General features: G+C 42.2%; 1 pseudogene; it reads right to left on the bottom strand.

Annotated features, from left to right (window-relative positions):
* Positions 1-8007: 8007 nt before the first annotated feature.
* Positions 8008-9621, bottom strand: LOC115327442 (annotated as a pseudogene).
* Positions 9622-22012: the final 12391 nt, after the last annotated feature.

The raw sequence follows: 22012 nt of genomic DNA on the forward strand, positions 1-22012 counted from the left end.
CTTAAAATGAAAATAACACAACAAAAATTCAATAGACGGAATAATACAACCCACATACACCAACACGAACAGGGCCAGATCTCATTCAAGCGTATAGTATAGACCGTGTTACTGAAAGAGGGCAAGAGAGAAGAGGGAAAGGGCTTCTGGCGCTTTCCTCTTTTCCTGAGTGGTTAGGAAAGAACAAATGACCCGGATAGACTCCTTGGACGCCTATGTTTCTGCAAGTTCGGCTCTTAGCTTCGCGGTTCCCTGTGTTTTATTTTATTTCCTGATATAATTAGAATTAGCGAAATCGATGACGATAGTCCCCTGGTAATCGGTACATCATTTTTCGGTACTAAGCCTCACGAATAGCAATCTAAATCGCATTATATTATTAGATGACATCTGTATCGTACACGGGATCCGACAAGGCAAGTGCGGCTGCAGCGTCTTTAAACTCCATTGCTTTCCAAAAGATAAAAAAAAAACCTCCGGAGGCAGTGGCTTCCGTCAGTAATCAAAACAATACTTTTTCCCAACGCTACCCTCTCGAGTGTGCTCAAAATCTTTCGTGAATAGAGCGCGCACCGAACTTACCGCTGTACCCTAGATGAACATCGGCTACGCATGCAAGGTGGACGCAAGGTTTCTCGTGAGAATCGATGTTTGAAGTTGTAAATTTTCGTTACTTTAATTTACCTAAAACTTATATCTTTATATCTTGACGTGGTAAAACTGACTTGATTTTAAGATGTACACGCTTAGTTGAAGGCTCATTTCCGCCGGCGGGTGTTGCTGGTAATTCTCGAAAAGTTAGATTTATCGGTTTTTCTTAATTGCGATCTCTATCGCAATAACCGAGAGCCGTGAACGTACGTTGGCCGTTACAACGCCGACTGGGTTTTCTTATTTTCCAAATTGGTACATAACGTAGCTGAAAAGAAAACTTCAATTTTTATCGCTGAAACATGTTCATGCATCGATATCAATCGTTTAATCCTCGATCGACTCGCTCCTACAAAGGGCGCATCTCGACTTCGAAGTTTTCAGTTCTAGACAAAGGATACGCTCGTCGTGTCCTTTGTGATAAGCATCTGGAACTAGGAGGGAGGTGTCTTTATCATTCCCTGCAATACTCTTATTTCGCACGTCTTTGTTTACATTAAATACAAGAAAGAATAAAACCTGAAGGGCGAGTCAAACAACTCATGTCTCCGTTAGTCAGGTTTTATTTCCTTGTATTCACCTTTATTACCAACCTGTTCAAATAAAGTGCATTGTTCACATTATATTTCTTATTGTGGACGTCTCAAGAAGCAAAATATATTCTCGGTATACTGCATCTAAAGCGACAAAAAACCAGAAGGAAAATTTAATCGTTGTTAACAGACACCATTTGAGTGCGCTTCTCCCATTTTTATCGGTGGCGCGTTTAGTGTCGCGTTCAATGCCGCTCTTCTCGGGATCGTCGTACTGACGCATGTCATAATGCGGGGCAAAAAATGTTTCAACTGAGTTGACAAACTTAATCCATGGCACACAAGAACACACGACACGCCCAAAGCCAGATACCCAGCACCTTGAAGCAGTAAACTAGCACACTCAACGCCGGAGCGGCGCCCGAAGGGCACTTTCGACGTTTCTAGCCACTCAGCATGGCCGCGGATCCTGAAGCTCGCTAGATGGCGCTACAGTATTCAAAATGGCACTGCCCAAGATAAAACAATCTATAAGAGCCTAAAGAACACCTCCTGATCACAAGGCCGTAGAGTGCTGGACTTTCTACGCTGTCTTTCGGAGGCCATGGCGCTGAAAACATAATACACGCGAATGCTGTGTCGCGGTAGGCCGGAACTCGTGTCTCAAAGACAGTCAAACGATGACCCTTTGTGCCTTCCGCTGGCCCACGTTGAGTGACGTCACAAACCCTGTACAACGATTTCGCTCTCTAGCAGGTGTTTATTGAATTCCTAATGAGGGAAGAATCTGAAAAAGAGAAAAATAACGATCTAGCGGCAACCGGCAAAACAAGGAAACCACTATTATCCACTACTGCAATTCCAGATCTCAAGGGATTTCCTCTATTTTTTTTTATTTATCCAGCTTAAACAAATAAATGCAAATTGAAACCTAAAAATTATTACGCAGCGCAGAAAGATTAAACTCCGTGAGAACATGGCGCTGTTGTGAAAACAAAATGTGAATGTTTTAGAAAACGACTTTAGCTGGATCAAAAGATACAATACCAAAACACAAGTTTGATATCAGCTGACGTTCTCCTAAGCCTTATATTTATCGAGCCAGGAATTACATTGTGGTTGCCTGTAGGATTTACTGTAGTGAAAAAAATGGTCAGCGAGAAAGACTGCATGGTTTTCTATATTTCTAACAAGTGTCTTTCACGAAGATATCTGCTATCGGCGCCAATATTTTCATCTCCTGGTTATTGAATATTAGGCTTAGGCGAACCGCAATTCATAATGAACATGTGTTTTCCTCTCTTATTTTTATATTCAGGTAGTATAGTGTCCTGAAACTTTCGCATTTTTACACCACCTCTAACGTCGGCTTTTCACGGAGTTCCCGATTTCTAGGATGCCTAGTTTAGTTTGGCGGGCCGAAAAACCCCGTTTCATGTGATCAATGGACACCTGAATATATCTCTTCTGAAAGTTGCATCACGCAAGCAAAAATAAAGATGTCCAGTTATAATATACTTATCAACGACATTTGAAGTAGTGACTTAAATGAAATCACTCCCGAAAACGAAAAGTATGAAGACAGGTCTTTGCCACCTACGTCGTCGGCCGAGGTACGCGTGTTATTTTAGACGATAAATTTAGCAAGGAAAAGAATAAAAAGACAAGAAGAGGGCCAGACTTGCTGAGATTAGATGGTTCTCTGAAATATAATTTAATGATTTATTACCGGACCGGTTTCATTATTTCGGACGTCCCAAGACGTTACCCTTCATAATTAGCAGGCCTTCATATTCCCCACTGTTCATTTTAACTGACTGAAGAACGCGCATGAGAGCAATAGTTGTTCAAGGCGACACGATCACATATTTGGCACTGCCTGGAGACCCGATTTTTTTTAGTATGCCCAATTACAGCGAAGAGCACTTTATTTAGTACCTTGAGAAGGAAAATGAACCTGCACTGATATTTTATTTGACGAAAGGATATACAGAAGCGCGAGTGTTTTTTTTCTTTCTAATGTGCATACAAAATGCCACAAAGCGTAGAGAGAGAGAGAGAGAAAGAGGGGGATGAACATAAACACTGTATATATATATATTTTTTTTGTATATGCTTAATATTTTTTGTAGCAACAAAATTATTCATTATTTTATGCTAACAACGCAATAAATGTCAAATCAGCGAGTTGAGAATATAAAATCTATCAAATTCTTTAAAAAAGCTCCGCTTACTTCGTTAAACTTGATCGGCAAATAAGCAAAAAAAAAAACAGTATATATATAAATGAAGACTACAAAGTAATGAAGTTGCACCTCGAAACGTTGTTGGAGTTTTAAAGCCTTTAGTGAGTCCACGTTTCAGCCTGAGACAGGCCTTCTTCAAGACTGGTTGCCAAAATCGGTTACAGAGTTGTTTTCGGTTTCCACACCTTGGTGGCGCCACTTGTCAGATCACGTGCAAAATCCCCCCCTACCCCCCCCCCCCCCCCAAAAAAAAAAAAAATAAATAAACGCTTCTATAATTTGTCCCACTCCACGCCCGACCGCATCAGACGCCGCCAGCCATCCGAGCCAACCAAAGGCCGCGTCAGATTTCGCGGGGACTACCGGACCACAAATCGGTAAGTCCAGTTGCCCCGCTCAGAATTACAGTGCCTTAGTTCTAAAAGTACGAAAGTGATCCGATAAGCTAATCAGGCACGAGCTTCATCAATCAACGCTGCAGGTGTACCTAAAGGCAGGAATCTCACCAACAGGATTAACGCTCTCCCTCCCTCCGGCTACGACAAACCTTGATCAACACGACCGTGCGGCTTAACAAAACATTCTCCTGTAGCCCTCTCTTAATCTAGTACAAATTTCGATCAATCATAGCGAAAAAGAGATAAATCAATTAACTACTGCTACCACCGCCCGTCCGCTCAAATGACCCCCTGTCAACACAGGAAATAAGAACCCTAAACGCGTTTGAGGAAATGAAGTACCGAAGTGTCAGAACCACCAAACTACGTAAGCTCGAACGAGACGGGGTTCCCAACCCCACTATACCTGCGCTGACGCCATATAAAAATAGTAGCAATATTCAACCGCCCAGACAGCAAACAGCTGATGAACACATCACCGAACCTTGTGACACCGTGATTGTTAACTTATCTGATATCACCTTATCATCTGACGAAGAAAGATTGCTCATAAAAGGGCTAAACTTCTGCCCATCAACAGGCTTCTTTGACGAATTCCAGTTACTCCGAGACCTTGATAATTTTGAAATAAATTTAAGACTACGGGAGTGCTTCTTTGGCAGGCCTTCACACTCTCAGAACACGCAACAACATCCAAAGAGCAATTGGACGCCGAAACTTCATCGCAATGGCTGCCTCAATCTTTACATAGCCGCTGTACAAAGAGACATAATGCGAGAATACCGTAAGGGTAAAGGAAAACGGTACAACTTAACAAAATTGGAAAGGGAATGCCTGAAAACTCTGGGAACCAGGGCCGATATAACGATAAAGCCAACTGATAAAGGGGAAGCAGTTGTGATCCTCAACACAGTCGACTACACTCTAGAAGGACACCACCAACTTAATAATCCAAACTTTTATAAGCATCTTGAGGGGGATCCAACGATTCGCTACTCACGCATTGTAACGTCGAAACTGAAAGATCTCTTGAACACAGGAAACATAGCCCTTAACGAATATAATGTGATGAAACCACTAAATCCAAGACGAGGTCGCTTCTTCATGCTTCCAAAAATTCATAAAACTGGTAACCCTGGGCGCCCAATTTTATCAGGCATAGGTACAATAACCGAACCTATCTCCGGATTTATAGACAAATTAATAAGCAATATTCCTCCAACTCTCGATTCATATATCATGCAAAGACACCACTCAGGTTCTAGGAAAAATCTCGGATTTGTGCGTACCTAAGGGCGCAAATCTGGTCACTCTCGATGTTTTATCTCTATACACAAACATTCCCCACGACGACAGAATAGCTGCTATGATTGAGATGTACGAATTTCATCAGAAACCAGATACCCCGGATTGTCACGTCATTTCCTGTTTAACGAGGCTGGTCCGAGCACTTAATGCATTTGAATTTAATAATAAATATTTTAGGCAAGTCAGCGGAAGCGCTATGGGCACTAAAATGGCCGCCAATTATGCAAACTTATTTATGGGAAAGGTAGAGTGGCATTTTTTTTTTGTGAATTCCCCCTAACGCCAACTTTCTACAAGAGATGCATAGACGTTATCTTTCTTATTTCGACACACAGCGAGGAAGAACTGCTGGATTTCGTAGACTGTTACCATTCCGTACTCCCGAAAGTTAACTTCACTTACGCCTACTTTCAAAGGGATATCAACTTCTTAGATGTAACTGTAAAAATTGAAAGTGGTAAACTCTCCACAAATCTCTACCGTACACCGACAGATCGATAACATTATCTTCATTAGCAGAGAGACCACCCTTGCCATTCTAAACACAGCGTCCCCTACAGCCAATCCCACTGTTTCAAACGGATTTGCACGAAAGAGGAAGATTTTGATGCGAGTGCCCAGAACCTAAAGACCACGCTGGGAAAACAAAAATGTGCATTACGTGTAATTTATGACGCAATTCAAAAAGCTGAAAAATTGAACCGCGAGGACTTAATTGCAAACCGCCCCCCCAACCCCCCCCCCCCAAAAAAAAAAAAAAAAAAAAAGAAAAACCCGATTTACAATGCACGAATCTATGTCTAACTTACAGCATGAACTTTCCTAATGTAAACGGTAAACTGAGACGGCACTCTAATATTCTAGAACAAGGTAAACGTATTAAACGTGCGTTTCCGTCCGCCCCCGGTGTGGTCTACAGACGGTCACGTAACCTAAGAAACTCACTTTAAAACTCTCGACTGAATTCGTCATTATCAAATGACGAATGCAAGCCGTGCACGAAACCGGGACGTCTGGTCTGCAAACAAATGCAGCATACTAGCAGCGCTTGCAGCACACAATCGCCATTCTCCTTAAAACTACGAGAGAACCTGACGTGTAACTCTTCAAATGTGGTTTATTTGCTTGAGTGCAGTGTCTGCAAAGTGAAATATATAGGGCAAACGTAGAGAGCATTCAGGGAACGCTTTAATAATCACAAATCTCATTCAAGATTGCTCCCAAGCCTATCTTTTTCAAAACACCTTAGCCTCCTACATCATTCGTTTGGGAAATGTTCAGTAACGATCCTTGAAACCGAATTTAAGTCAGACTGCGAACGGGAGCAGCGCGAATCGTATCTCATATACCGGTTCAACACAATCGATAAAGGAACAAAATGAAAGTCCAGTACCACCTGCAGCGATTAAAACGTTTTCTAAGAATTAACAAGAAACACCAATACTTACCCTAACCAAGTGGCACTGCATTTGCTGTTGGAACTGAAACATTAATGTGTGTGTGTGTGTGCGCGTGTGTGCGTGCGTGTGTGCGTGCGTCTGTGTGTGTGTGTGTGCAAAACAGTGAGCCTCCTACACGCGCTTCTTTACACGCTGCGTCCTTTTTCGTCAGTTTACCCACTCATATGCGCGATCCGTTAATATTCAATTTTCTTTTCATTGAAAGGCGAAGCAACTCTGCGCCTTTCGCGCAATGCAGTCCTGCTGCGCACAATGTTACTCGGTCTTGACCCTAGGAATGCATATTTATTTGTATTTATTTTAATTTTGGTTTCAATGTTTTATCTTTTCAATTTGTATTTTTAATTCACTGTACGGTACGACGACGTCTTTGCAACTATCCGGGGGCATCCCCCCTCTCCCCTGCGCCCGCCTCCCCCGCGATCTGCTCCTTGCTCCCCTTAATTCACAATTTTAAGTTTCAAGCCCGCCCTCAACGAATTGATGTAACCAAGTAGAACCAGTAAGTTAACTACGCGTAGAGTATAGGTCCTCCGTTCCCCGATCTGCGAGTGGGGGTCGCCATCTTGGTACTTAGTGCAGAGTAAACCAACTGTCCAGTGTAAAAGTAAAAAACGTGACTTAGTCAGCTTTAGGTACGGCGTTCGGAAGTTCAGTGATATTGTTTTTGCTGACTCACGAACTGTTTTAACAATTCTGGAGGATGAAAGAGTTTTTCTTGCGATTGTAGACAAAGCTTTAGATAACTGGCAACCATGAATTTCAGCACCAGGATGGCAGAAGTGTCGTTATTCTTAAGCGTAGCTTATATCTAGTGGCTCTAGAGCCAGACACGCAGTCTTAAAACTGCGTCGTCTCTGCGCAAAACGCCCTTGCGCGTTAGCCATCACCGACTGTAGTCGGCGACAACTCAAGAAGGCAGGACGAGGGAAAGACAGGTGCGAAAGGAGGAAGCGGATGCAACGCTAGCGAAAGAGGGAGAAAACCCCTCCCCTCACCAGCGTTGCGTCTCCTTCCTCTTTTCCTCTCTTCCTTTCCCTCGCACTGCTTTCTTAACCTGCAGCACACTATAAACATAACGCGCTCAGCGATCATGCACCGATCCTGCGCGCTTTTATTTATGTGTGCGATTAGCTCAGCCGGAAACCCGAAATATATGAAGACAAATAGCCATGACAATGCTCTTTTGGGGCTGCTTGATTGGCTACATTGATTTGTGGCTCCGGCTGCGGTCTAACTTAAAGTGAAAAACGGAGTTATGAAGTCTAACCACGGCCAAATATTCTAACAGTGTCCAAGGACGGAGGCAGCAGTCTCTCGAGAACAATCGCATCAACCATAGATGAGAACAATAAGAAGAACCGTAGATGGTAGACGACCATCACTCCTGCATCGCAAGAATGAGTGGCATTTATTGTGTTTCGAATCTCACTGGGTAGAAAATTTTGACTTCGGGAAGGGGGAGGAGGGTGGGGAGAGGGGGTGGGGGTGCCTAGTAGACGACGGTGCCGACTGGGCGGTGCACGAAGTGTCCACCTCGGCTCTGGTGTACGTAGCTGTGAGAGCCGGTCACCAGTGGAGTGTGGTGCACCTCGGACTGATGGGTACTGCGAACAAGAAGCACATGAGGATATTGAATAAAATATCGATTATACGACAAACGCTCGAAATGAAAAGATATTCATTCGCGTTAATAGTTCCTATCCGTGCCCGTATTCAGAGAATTTCCTACAGAAAGAAGACGGTGACGCAGAAGTGGGTTCTTAAATATGCAAGTTTCTGACTATAGAAACGTCAAAATATGGCTTATATTTGTCGGAATAAAATCCGGTCACACGACAGGTAGGACGACAACTACACGCTAATAGCGTTCAATGCACAATAACTCTCTGTACATAGTGCTGTAACAGATAGCTAATTTCAGATTTTTATCTGCAAATAAAACGTGTCTCCGTAAGTATTTGTCACGAACAAAACCATCGAAACGTTTTACGTAAAATGTAAGAACTTTACATATGTCTAAGCTTAATTTTCAATGACGCGGTACATTGTAAACCAGTGTTTATTAGGACAACAATATCGCACTCGCTTTGGTTGTTCATTTCTCCGCTGTTATTTGTATATACTTTTAAGAGTAGATTTGTTTTAGTGGAAAACCAGCGCTAATTCACGGGGCCCAACTTACCCAAAGAATGGGTCGTGCTTGGTGATGGTGGTCTTTGGGTGGACGACCTTCTTCTCGCTGATGGCGTATCCATGGGCGTGTGGTGGCACGTAGGCCACCTCGCTGTGGTGCTCCACGACTGGCCGACGAACCACTGTGGTGGCGACGGGGACGTGGACGGCGGCAGCGTGGTAGGCATAGGGTGCCACGTAACCGGCCTGGCAGCACGCGGCCAGCAGAACAAGGCAGGGAACAAGGGCGACCTAGAAAACAAAAAGTGTGAGTGCTTCTTTACGTACAAGCTCTGCAACAGATCGCAGTTTTCGAAAATTCGAAGATACGGCACTAAATCATATTTACTCCCAATGTAACTCACATGGCTATTATCCCTGACAGCCTCAGAAACGTAGCGCGTGGCGACACGCGGATGTGTTAATATTATTACCAGGCAAAGGAGATTGCCACTTTAACTGACAAGAGCGTCAAAAATTATCAATAAGCAAGAGCCGTATTTTTTTAGACGTCCCTGACCATGCGAGACAATATAAATGTGCCCAATCAAATATTTTATCTGATATTGAAATGCAATATTTATGATAGAGTTTCAATATACTTGTAGAGTTTGTTTCTGCAGTAAGACAAGTCTATCTTCGCGTAACAAATGAAGCCGCAGGACGCTGCATAAATGTTACAAATTCTGCAAACGAAGTGTTTTCTGCGTCGCTTTTTTTTCTACCAAACGCTTGTCGTAAACGATAAATGTGGTCTTAGAAGGAGATGATGTTTGCGGGATCAAGGCTTCGCCGATTTCACAAGCTCCATACACCACGTAGGCAAGAAAAGACTCACGAAGCTGTTCATGGTGTTCCTATAGGATGGCTAGCGACCAAAGATGAAATGTGACTCGAGTGGTTTGCTCGAATGCGACTGTGCTTCTGCATTGAGCCGGATGCCCTTTTTATAGGCGACCAGTGGAAAGCTGCAGGCCGCAGTCGCTACACTGTGAGCCTACGTGTCAAAGCGACCTTCAAAGCCAGCTGGATGTACCACTCAGCGCTTCTTCCAGGGCGTTGTCGGTTGTCCTTGGGCGCGGTCGGCGGTCGGGAGTAGCGGACCTCAGGAACGATGTCCGCTAGAGGCAGCGTCCGTGCGTTACCGAGTAACTTTCGAGGGGATGCGCTATCTCCGTCGAAGATCGATTGCCCGCTGTTTGTCGTGTAGTATTCGTCAAACTCAGGAATGCCCGTCCACTCGAGCGCGCTTCTGGTATCGAGTTGCATAGTTTCCTTTTTTATGTTGATCTGTTGGCACTCAGAGGGTTTATGGTGCATGCGGCGCCTGAGTCCACTTTCACAGCATTGAACCGACGATCGTGGCATGAATGTATGATTTGGTGATGCGGCCTCTGGGAGAGTGCTCCCCGATGTGCTCTTGAACGTTGCCGCCGCGCCTCAGAAAGCATACGACTGCTGGCAGAGCCGAGAACGATAAACAATATTCCATCACGCGTAGATGAAGTTAATATTTTTGAACGCGCGTACTGCTGACAACTTACTAGAGATAAAACAGGGGCATGATCGATGGTGGTAACATAGGGTGTTGTTGTTTGTGTGATATTGGTGGTCGTTCTCAGAACCGTTAGAACCGGTCTGTCCGCTCGATCCGTTGAACCTTCCGAGGGACCCGAAGATCGGAGCAACCAGTCTAGTGAATAGAAGAAAAAATACCTGGAAAGCGAATGCGGTACAAGAATAATGTTTTTCTCTAATATTAAATGATGCACAACTAAAAAAAAAACAAAAACATATACACATATATGACCCAAACCCCATAGTACTGCACGGAAAACGAATTTAAAAAAAAAAGATAAAGTCGCTTTTGTAGCCAAGAGCATATTTTAAGTAATTCAAGACAGCCTCCCCTTAGGGTTTGCGCATATTACACACATAAAACTCAACTTATTTTTGTGCTGTGCGCCACATTTATTTAACTGAAATATCGCTAAATATAATAATATTGTACACAGGTGAAAGAAACCAGTGAACGTTCTGTGCCATCCGATTGGAACATTAATGTAGACAACCACTAGCAAAACATTACATTATCTTCTCAGTTTTAGATTAAAGAAAGACTGCATGTAACATTTCATATTAAGGTGGCGATGCAGGTGAGTTTGTTTATGGCTAAACCAACCCAAGAGCGCAACAAACACAAACACGAGTAGTTTTGCTGTTTCCTTGACTTAACATTTCATATGTTTTTATATATATTGTGGACACAAATGTTGTTGTTTTTTTCAGCTGGGTACCTATTCACCTAATTAATCTTAGTGATTTGCTTTTCATCAAGATTTTTAAAGATGTGAATAAACCTATTCGACAAGCCAATTAATATGTTATAGTACATTTTGTCGCTTGACTTCTTGTTAGCATTTTTGAATTGTAATATATTCGTTTAAAAAGGTATTTATCACATTTAGCCGATTTCTGTTTTCGGATCAGCTACTTTATATTTTTTATTAGATATGCGTGTTTGTTGAATTACTTCATAATGAATCTAAACTTACATAATTTACATATATAGGGCCGTATCTTAGTTGGGTAGTCACAGATTCCCGAGACAAAATGTTAGAACTTTACATCATACGCGATCAAGGAAACCGAAAATCGGGGAGCGCAAATAGAAACGCTTTTGGTAAAGATATTCAGCTCCTATTATTTCAAATATTATAATATCGTACACTTATAATTTTATTTATTGATAAAAATATTTTAATTAGCTGGGGTCAATATCAATGCTTCGTCGGCTTAATATTTGCACTTGACTCCAATACGTAGGTATATGAAAGAGCATAAAAATTAACATATTGCTCTCTTTAGATTAGAGCATACACGCCAACCTGGACTTTCTATATATATATTACTCCTCAACATGTGTAGGGAACGTAATATAAGCTATTTGTAAAGAAAATAAATATTTTAAGTGAAGAACAAGTTTAAGTGCGCAAGATCAGCAACTTTATTTTTGAAGTTCTTGTTTTTATCATGTTTGGTGACACCCGTTGCGCAACAACAGATATCAGAAGCAAACCATTTCTGTTTTGTATTTCCGAAAGATCACGGGAACTATGTTAGTAGATATGTACAACTTTGCGGAGGTTAAGTACCTAACGTCAAAGATGCGCCAACTTGGCTAATTTGAAGTTTTGTCACTAGATTTTTCAGCCGTTATCTAAAGAAATGTAATAGCTACAATATTATTGTTTTGCGTGAAATATCCTTATTGAGACATCATTTCGAAGAAAATGTAAATCCTTGTTTAATTAAAAAAAGTGCATATTTTTATTGAGTTCAAAACTTGTCCGAAAGTACGAGGGTAAGGGTGTTGCAGTATAGAAGTTTTTGCGCTACACAAGGGACATTGACAAGGGAGTAGAGATGAACAAACATGTCCGTGTCTTCTCCATTGTAAGATTGTTCAAGTGGCAATAGGAATGTTCAAGAAGAAATCAAAGAAAACACAATCTTCATTTTTTTTTAATTTTATAAAAATCGTTTTTACAATACTACTATGTTTATTCCTAAAAAAAACACGTTGCGTCATTTTGTTTGCTTTAAATTTACGAAGGTGCAAAGCGTACCTTCTACGCCGGCAGTTTCGCCCAAGGCCAGAGGCGAGATGATGTTTGCAATCCGTGAATTTTATGACCAGATAAAGTTTTGTGTTATATTTCAATATTGGGCTTAAGTTCAAATATTCTATTAACTAAAATAGAGCAATTAAACTTTGTAAATTGTTCTTTGTATTTATCTAACAAATCAGCTTCTTTTGCCCTCTAACGTAACAAGTTCTAGGAGCTTGAGCTGAACTTTTTCCAGATAAGCGGGACGAAAACTTGCAATGGTTGTTACAACATTCTTTTTTTTTTTACAGAATGTAGTACAAAAGTAAGAACAGCGGTGCAAATTATGTGCGAGTATTTTTATTCATACTTGTCATGAGGCGGGAATATTTGAGCCACCAAACTTGTTATAGAGCTATTCATGTTGATTGTACGCCAGTATGATCCAGGTAAACCTGCGACATCACTGGCAGACTTTCAGTAAGACATCCGTTAATATGAAAATGCTTGGCATCATTTTTTTATTGTAAAACGAAATACCTGAAATCGAAAAAGTAAGAAAAAACCATAATGATTAAAGAAAATTATCGCACTTGTATCTCGCTTTGGCATATGAGGGAGTCTTGAGAAGTCCATCATTTGTCCCTCTTCAAAGCAGACTGGTCATTTTCGCGAAGCACTCACCTGTGCTGCAGTATTTCCAACGAGTGCAAGAAAATCGGCCCACTCTGAATGGGGCAACAAATAGGAAATGCACGCACTAGGCGATTTTTCTCAATCTTTTTCAGAGTATTACGTCAATATCTTGCACACTGCGACAATGTATCTGCTTTGTTATCTTCTTTTCGTGATTACTAACATAGTCATCGCAAAATAATTTATGGACGCTGTAAGTTGCTGCCGTGGCCAAAGACTTACTCTGTCAAAACGTAACCGCATGTGACAGGCGACAACTTTGTTTATGACCGCAGGGCGTGTGTTGTCTTGTCCCACGATCACAAGATTCCGCGATGTCCCGTCTCTGGTTCCCGTAAAGTCCCTATCTAGTTTCACGAGCATCGTCGCTGGGCTTGTGGGGTTTGCTTTCTGTCGTAGCTGCCACCTTTTTAATTTAGCGCTGATGAGATAGGTGCTGCTAGTTTTGCGCGCGCTGCTTTTAGGTCTTTCGGTATTTCGTTTTTTACGCCGTTGTTGGCTCCTGCGAACGGAACTTTAAAATTGGACTTATGGCTTGTGCTGAGGCTTTAGGTTTTTTTGCTTTACGAGCTGTCACGTCCAAAGATGCAAGGCTAGAAAAAGGCTTCGCATCGGTAGAGCACAATACTTCAAAGGGATGGTTAACCGAAATTTAGATTTCAAAAAAAACAATGCTGGAGATGTATGCGGGACGCTACAATCCCTACAACACTACTAGTACGGCGATATCTCAAATGGACGGCCGTATTTTCGGAAAAAGTCAAGATTGAACCAGGCCGACGAGGCACGTGACGTCAAGTTACCTAGTTTCCTCCTCTCGTCACTTCCCTCCCTCAAGGACGCGAGGCGGAGAAGACGCGAGGCCGTTCCCTCTCCTCCTCGGAGAAACATGACGTGAACCTTTCTGTCAAATGCGCCTCCTTTTCTTGAAAAATACGGTCATCCGTTCGAGATTTCGCTGTATGAGTGATGTTTTGGTGTTTATAGAATCCCGTTGCACGCTTTTGCCGCGCGTTTTGGGGAATCCAGATTTCGGTTCAGCATCCCTTTAACTACTGCGACCACGTGATCAGCAACTGTTGTGCGGGGATAAATTCAGGCCTATACAGGTGTGGAATTACGGGCTCCGAGCGCCGCCATATTGCTGCTGGTGTGGGTAGGTCGTCTGATAGTGAAGCATTGCTGAGGCGTGGCCACGGCCTCAGCAAGGCTTTACTGTCAGACGATCTACCCACACCAGCAGCAAGATGGCGGCGCCCAGAGGCCGTACTCTCAAAAGTTTGCGGTCAGATATAAACTACTAAAGACATATTTGATAAGGTGAGGCTTGTAAAAAGATTGAAAAATAAAAATTGCCTCGATCTTTACCTCTTCAATGGGCACAACCAATTTAAAGCCTATTCGATATAAATGAATTGAATCCTTGGATCCAGTGGGAGTTTCACCAAAAGGCCAATTGGGAACTGTACTAAGAAAAAAACTGGGCCTCACTAGGAAACTGCCCAGGAAAGGCCGACAGGGAGAAGGGGCCCCGCAGAGCCCGACACCAGCCCAACCCCGCAAAGGGACACTAAAGGGAAACACCAGTGGGTCGACGACGGTCGAGGGCATTTCTGCGTCGACAAGCACCGCCGTAGTTATATTTACTTTGAGCCCCTCCCCCCCCCCTCCCAAGGGCAGACCCCTGTGTGGGGTCCACCCCTCATTAGAGGGAGAATCGCCAGAACCTCGGTGGCAGCGTACCAGCTGGCAGGGCGCACCACGAGCAAGTGGAGGTTGACTTTCCACGCGGCGACAACTGCGGGGGTTTGCGCCCCCCCCCCCCCCCCCCCCCATAATAAAAACAGTGCGAGGGGGAAGAGGGCGCGCAGGAGAAAAGCCGTTGAAGAAAGGAGTCGCCCTCCTCCCCTTCGGCTTTCCTAGTTTCCGCCCTTTTCGCCCTCGCCTTATCTTGTTTAGGTTTTATCTTACTAGAGTTTTCTTTACTGTTTCGAGAGGAGCTCGCTGCCACGTACCTTAGCTATTACAATCAAAGAGAAGTAGTTGGACTTATTCAACAAGGGCTTTCAAATTCTCCTTTCGGAACGATGATATCATAAGAGAGGGTCAAACAGTGCGTGCATCCCTATTTTTCACATTCAAAGGCGACCGATTTTCTCGCACTTGGAATCATTGCAGTACATGGGATTGCTTCGAGGATTTCGTCAGCCTCGTTTGATGAGGGATAAAAGACGGACTTCTGATGACACCCTCCTGCCAATGCGCGCAACTAGTGTGCCCGATAACTTTATTTATTTCTTTTGCCTTTTAAATTTTATTTTTAGAGCGCAGCTCTTAGGGGCCCGTTTCCGGCTTGAGTGGCGTCGCCGTCGGCGTCGGCGAAACTGCGAGGTCACGTGACCCCCCCGAGGTCACGTGATCCCCCCGAGGTCACGTGACCCCCCGAGGTCACGTGACCCACCCAGGTCACGTGACACCCCTAGGTCACGTGACCCCCCTAGGTCTCGTGACCTCAAGGAGTCACCTATCCCTCAGGACGCTTCCATCTTCCTCCTCAAGCGCTGCGCTCTAACCGGTGTTACAGGGAATTGTAAACGGCTTTCATTTTTAGTTGAACAAATAATTGTGAATATATTTTTGAACTTAATAGACATCTTAGTTAATATCTGCCGCACCTACAAACATCATGAATAGTGCGTAACAAACTTGGTGACTCATACATTTCCACTTCATCGAGAATAGAGATAGAAATATTTGCATTTAATTTGCACCACTGTTCTTACTTTTCGACTACTTTCAGTAAAAAACGAAAAGAAACGGAAGTAGTAGTGATCACAAGTGGAAAACATTCAGCTATATTTGCAAGAACTTGCATATTCAAAGGGCACAACAGGTTTGTTGGTTAAATAAAATGAACGGACCACTAACGCAGGTAATATTTTAATTAATGGAAGACTCGAACTTGAGGCCAATACCCGAATACAGTACAGAAATATATATATATAGTCATAAATACACTGAATCAAGATATCATTTCGTTTGTGGTCTTGGGCGAAATGCCAACGTGGCAAGTACGAATTGGAGGGCAGTATCTTTGAAGAAAACAAAACCATGCAACTCTTTTTTATGTGATAAACACAAGAGTATCGTAAAGAACTATCGCAATACAATTTTTAAAAAATCGAAAATGGCTTCATTTTTGTTTAGTTCACCCTTGAAATTGCTTAAACAAAATGATGCAACCTGTTTTTGTTTATGTGATAAACACAAGAATATCACAAAGAGCTATCGCAATAACATTTTGAAGAAATTGAAAAAGGCTGCATTTTTAATTGACCCCTGAAATTTCTTAACCTCTAATTTTAGAACAACTTTGGAGTGCCATTAAACTTCAAACTTTAAGATAAAGCCCAATTTTTTATATTTCATCCAAACAACGTTTTAAAACGAGTATTTTGCATGCCGTTTAATATTGTAGCTATTAAATTCCTTAGAAAACGGCTCCGAAATGAACTGACGAAACGCCGAATGAGTGAAGTTTTCGCATTTTTGACGTGAGATACATATGTAATATTAATTTATATATTGACTCTCAGTGCCGTTAGGGGTTACAGAGAGGAGTGGTGGAAAACATTTGAAAAACATGTAGAGCACAAAGCAGTTATGATGACAAGTGTTGAAACACAACAGACTTGAAGGTAATGTGGTCGCTGATGAAAGCTATGGAACCAGGAAGGTGGTTCCAGTCCCCGCTAGTCTTGGATACAAAGGAGTCGAAGCATAGGTTAGTCGTACCACTGTGTACGCCAACTTTCAGTCGGGGATCGGAGCGGGATGACACATAGAGTGGGGCTGTAAAATTGACCGATAAAGGCTGTCGTTCCTGTAATAAACTTTATGGAAGAGACCCATTGTAGAGATGGGATGTCGAATAGAGAGATCGGAGAGATTTAAAGTTTATTTCATTTTGGAGACGCTTGCTAGACGTGAATAATTGGACAAAATAAAACGGGCAGAGCGATTCTGGATAGATTCAAGAATTAGAATAAGCGAGTTAATATATTGATAATAAAGCCTAAGCATATTCAATTTTGGGGTGCACAAGAGTAATATATAAAATAGTTTTAATTAAGTCGAGCGCGAAATAAATTACGACGTAGATAATTGTGCATGCGGTTAGCATTATTAGCAATGTATTCAACATCTGCCAGGAAAGGTTAGAGGTTTACTAAGAACACCAAGATATTTATACGCAGAAACGGAAGACAAAGATGGGCATTGTGTAGATAAGAAGCGGGATTGGATTAATTACTTGATCTTGTGATTCTCATTATCTTGAATTTGTTAACATTGCGTTTTATTAACAAAGTGTCATACCACATGGAAATGCTGTCGACATCGGCTTGAAGGATAGATTCATCATGGAAGTTAAAAATTAATTTATATAAAAGAAATTCATCAGCAAAACTTTTAATCTATGAGATAAGAAATGCACAGAGGTTAATAATATACATGAGGAACTAGAGGGATCTTATGACGGATCCTTGAAGGACGCCTGAGGGAAGTTGAAAGTCATGATCGTTAGTTGATGTATAATGGGCCGCGACCATGCACAAAACACTCAATTATTCCTAAAAATTTGCTGTCGAGGTTAAGTTTGCTTAGTTTGTAAAGTTGTAGTCGATGTGGAACTGAATAGAAGGTTTAGCGAAGTAAAAAAATACAATCAACGGCAGAGGAATGGTCTAACACAGAAAACTAATCATTAGTAAAAACGAGTAGTTGAGTTTCACAAAAGTCATGTTTACGAAAACCGTGCTCACAGGTTTTAAATGAGGAACTGGAATAAAAAAAAACGAACGAGACTGGATTATATCACATGTTCAAGTATTTTGTATAGAATGGGTATCAAGGAAAAATGGTTTGTGATTACTAGGGTTACAAATATTACCAGATGTATACACGCGAAGCACCTTGCCTACGTTCCACTCGTCGAGTAGAGTGGTACCCTGCAATGACCGCGGAAAACTCTGAGACAAGATGAGAGATGAATAACCCACAGTACTTTTCAAAAACTTGTAACTAATGCCATGAACACCTACTGAAGATGACACTTTCGCGGTCTCAATCAGCTTGAAAATACCGACCCAATCGACAAAAGTAGGCTCAATACGTGTACAATCTTAATTTCGAACATGTAATGCGGTCGTTACACAATTCGTGAAAAGTATTGCGAATCTATTATTAAAAAGAACACAGATGTGATGACGTTGGCTCAACAGTCCACTTACAGATTTCAGACAGATGTCTTCACGTTCAAAGCATATATCAACGACATTCCTGAACTTGGATGGGTTAGTAAATAACAAAGATAGAGCGTGCCATTAAAAAAAGTATGCAAGGCGCTGATAATATCTTGTTTTTTTTTTTATATTCCGACGCCACGGTGACCGATGTTCGCGTATCTTGGATTTCTTATGGAGATCAAAACGACATTTTGTTTTGTTTTGAAGACTTTTCAATGCTAGGTTCAAGCACGGGGATTTTCTGGAACAAGATATTTCACGTAGAAGAATATATTGAGCAACTGGAGTAGTGATTTTGATTTTAAATGAATCCCGATTTTCATGAATCGCCTGTTCCATGAATTGCAAAAACGAAAGCATTAACAAAAACTGCCGACTCAGCTTTGATTCTGGAAAGTCGGCTTTGCCATAGTCATGAATTAATTTAAACCATTTATGGGGCGAGGGAACTGGATTGTAAAATTAAATGAATTGCATAGTTGTCACTTAAACCAGGCAGAGGAGATAGAGATTAGACTGCTTCAGGAGCGGTGTTCAATTTGATGTCAAGAACATTGGCTGATGAGCTAGTAACGCGACTAGGTACATTTACAAGTTGGCAGTGGTTAAACATAAAACAAGTAGTAATGAAAGCTCAACACTCCGGCGAACTAGAAGTTACAATAGGGCAGCAATCTTTCTACGATAACCCAGGAAATTGAAATCACGTAACATGAATATGGTTGCCTAATCTAATAACCGCAATATTGACGCAATCAAACAAATCATCACAAAATTGTAGGACTCGTAAGAGGTGGCCGGTAGCAAACACAAAATATCATGTACATTTGGTTTAAACGAATGCACGCACAACAAAAAATAGAGTCGAAGGCACAAGAACAACATAAGACACTATGGAATCAGCAACAACAATCAAATTTCTATCATCCAAGTGCCCCCACCGATATTGTCTATGGACAGTATAATCGACAAGCAAGCGTCTAGTTCACGGCTGCCAACTTTTCTGGCTAGCCAGGTCTCCGTCACGATATTCACATTGGCAAGGCATGTGTCGACCAGGGATGATAAGGCATCTCGTTTGTTTATAATGCTTCCGGTATTGAATAAAAAAAAAAAAAGTAGGTCACGAATAGGTCTCGCCTGAATGGCTGCTGATTGCTAGGAAGGAGCAGACGGGATCATAGTGAGTGAGCGTTCAGCGTCACTAGCGCTACCCTGACCCGAATTTTCTCCGGCGATACCAGAACGTGCGTTAGGTAGCTCAAACTCGTACATACTGTCAGTTTGGGCGTAGTATGCATAACACTTATTGCTGAAAAAAAGCTTGTTGTAACGAAAGTTAAATTTGTTTCCACTTGTCTTGCCGAAATTTAACAGCTTCTTAAGCGAAAGTCGGGTAGCTTTACAACGATACTCTTGCGACGTAATCCGCGTGCCTTCCAGTTTAGATATTTTTGAGAGAATGCTGTTTTGAAGCTTAAGTGAAATAAATTTAGCAACTGTCCGGGGACACCCGTTGGTAACAAAAGTACCTAAGCGACGTGCTCTGTAAATAGCTTCCTCAGGACCTGAAGGGAGAACGATCCAATCAGAGGCGAGTGCACTTTCTGCTCGGACTGTGTCCACGTTTCATTCGGGCTACCCGGATGCCATACAAAATCAAATTATCCCGGCGATACCGGTTCTCATAACCATCCATATGACATCGAGTGCGGAATGTTCGTCTCTAACAGCTTCAGCAACAACGCGGTGAACATCGGGAACTTCATGAAGGCTCTCAGGTGTGTCAATTTTCGATTCCACACCAGCCAATATCACGTTCGTATCGTACAATCGGCCCTCGGGAACTTTTTAACAGGCTTAATTGTGGGAAGACATTACTTCGGCGCAGGGCTGGCACATATGCTCCGAAAGGTATTCGTGATTACAAATACTGAGACACATATATTTTAAGGCCTAAAATAGAGATACTAAGATACTTTTGTATTTTATGCAACGGGATATTCCTAAGATTAGTTTGTTTTTTTGTTGGAAAAATAAAGGTACTATTGTTATACTTCTGAAAAACAAAATGTCGAAACAATATTCCGGAATACAGATACATATATTGGGGAGTTTTCGTAGATCGTTTTCGCCGCCCCGCAAAGCTCTCCGCAACCCGCTATGATACTTGGAACTGTACAGCCAAGACGCAGTACAGGCTTCTTCGTTGCGGAGGCCTTAGCGGAGGGGCAAACGCAGTGTACGAAAACTCCCCACTTAAAGAAACACATTTGTGTCCGAACGGTGCTACGTGGGGAGGGCGTAGGTCGGGGCGAATACAAATAACAATTTAGACGTGTGCTCCTCTTTCTGTGTAATTTTATGCACTTTCCTTAATTCGAACTAATGCCGCTAAAACCAAACATCTCACGCCCGGGAAAGAACATAGTTGTTGAACGGTAAAGACTACGTTCTCTGCTTAACGAAAGGCGTTTTTACGAAGTGAAGACTCTTTTGCCGTAAGGGCGCATCTCGAACTGTCATCTTACTTGTTTCAGTGTCACCCATAGTGTGAGGAGGTTCGACAACACATCCGTATAATTTTTCGCCACTCAACTACTTTACAGCGTTCGCTATGTTAAATTGGAAAGAGTGGAGAGCTTTGCTAGCTGAGCTTATTCTGTTATTTTTGCAAGTAACCTTTTTTTAAAGCACGTGTTTTTCTCCTTTTTATTTATGTTGGTGATTGTAATGAATTTCGATAGAGGGTGGGATCGTATTATGATTTCTGAAGAAACTTGGGCCAAACACATGTTTTTTTTCTTTTTTTTTAATTTATCGTAAAAACGGCAACGAATGTAACGAGACACATAAGTTTTTCACAGTATCGCGATCCAAGCAATACATTGAACATATATTTTACTGGTGAGATACAAAGCTATTTTTCAAATCTATCTCGACACAGAGGCACAGATACTTGAAAACATCTTTAAGATACTATCATGGACACATTTCTATTGCGGTACTGCCGAGCCCTGCTTCTGCGTGAGTTGTATCCAGTGTGCTGGAAAGAGATGTAATGGCGATAAATATTTGGCTAATACTCTTGTTCTAATCATCTTTAGGGCCGGGGTTCAGTTTAATGTCACCCGGCAACAAAGGCAACTGCGTGACATATGTGCTAGTCATGCATAAATCAAGCAGCACATGTGGGTATCGAACGAGCAGCAAGCACCGATTACTAGTGCGTTTGGAATTATATGAATAAGGTTAACCAACCTGTACGATAAAGCAGAGATGCTTTAAAAGCGTCTGCGTCATTGCTGCTCTTCCCTGCCCACTGACAATAAGATGCGCTTTCAGGCTATTTCTAAACCGAGCGCCACTCGCTGTTCATGACGATGCGGTTGACGTGAAATGAAGGTAAATAGGCGCGGTTTCCAGGTGTGGGGGTTGAAAAACCAGGAATGGAAGGTTGTTGCCAGATGACCAAGTATCAAGATGTAGGATTGCGGCTGGTTGCAACGCAGATCCCATGGGCGGACCAAAGAAGACAGCTGTTCATGTTCAGGCGGCAACCAGCAACTGTCCCAGAAAGCACAATGTCTTTAGCAGCGTGTGCGCCATTGCCGCTCTTCCATGCCCA

This window comes from Ixodes scapularis, unplaced genomic scaffold (genome assembly GCF_016920785.2).
Source record: "Ixodes scapularis isolate PalLabHiFi unplaced genomic scaffold, ASM1692078v2 PGA_scaffold6__148_contigs__length_123643588, whole genome shotgun sequence".
Classification (NCBI taxonomy): domain Eukaryota; kingdom Metazoa; phylum Arthropoda; class Arachnida; order Ixodida; family Ixodidae; genus Ixodes; species Ixodes scapularis.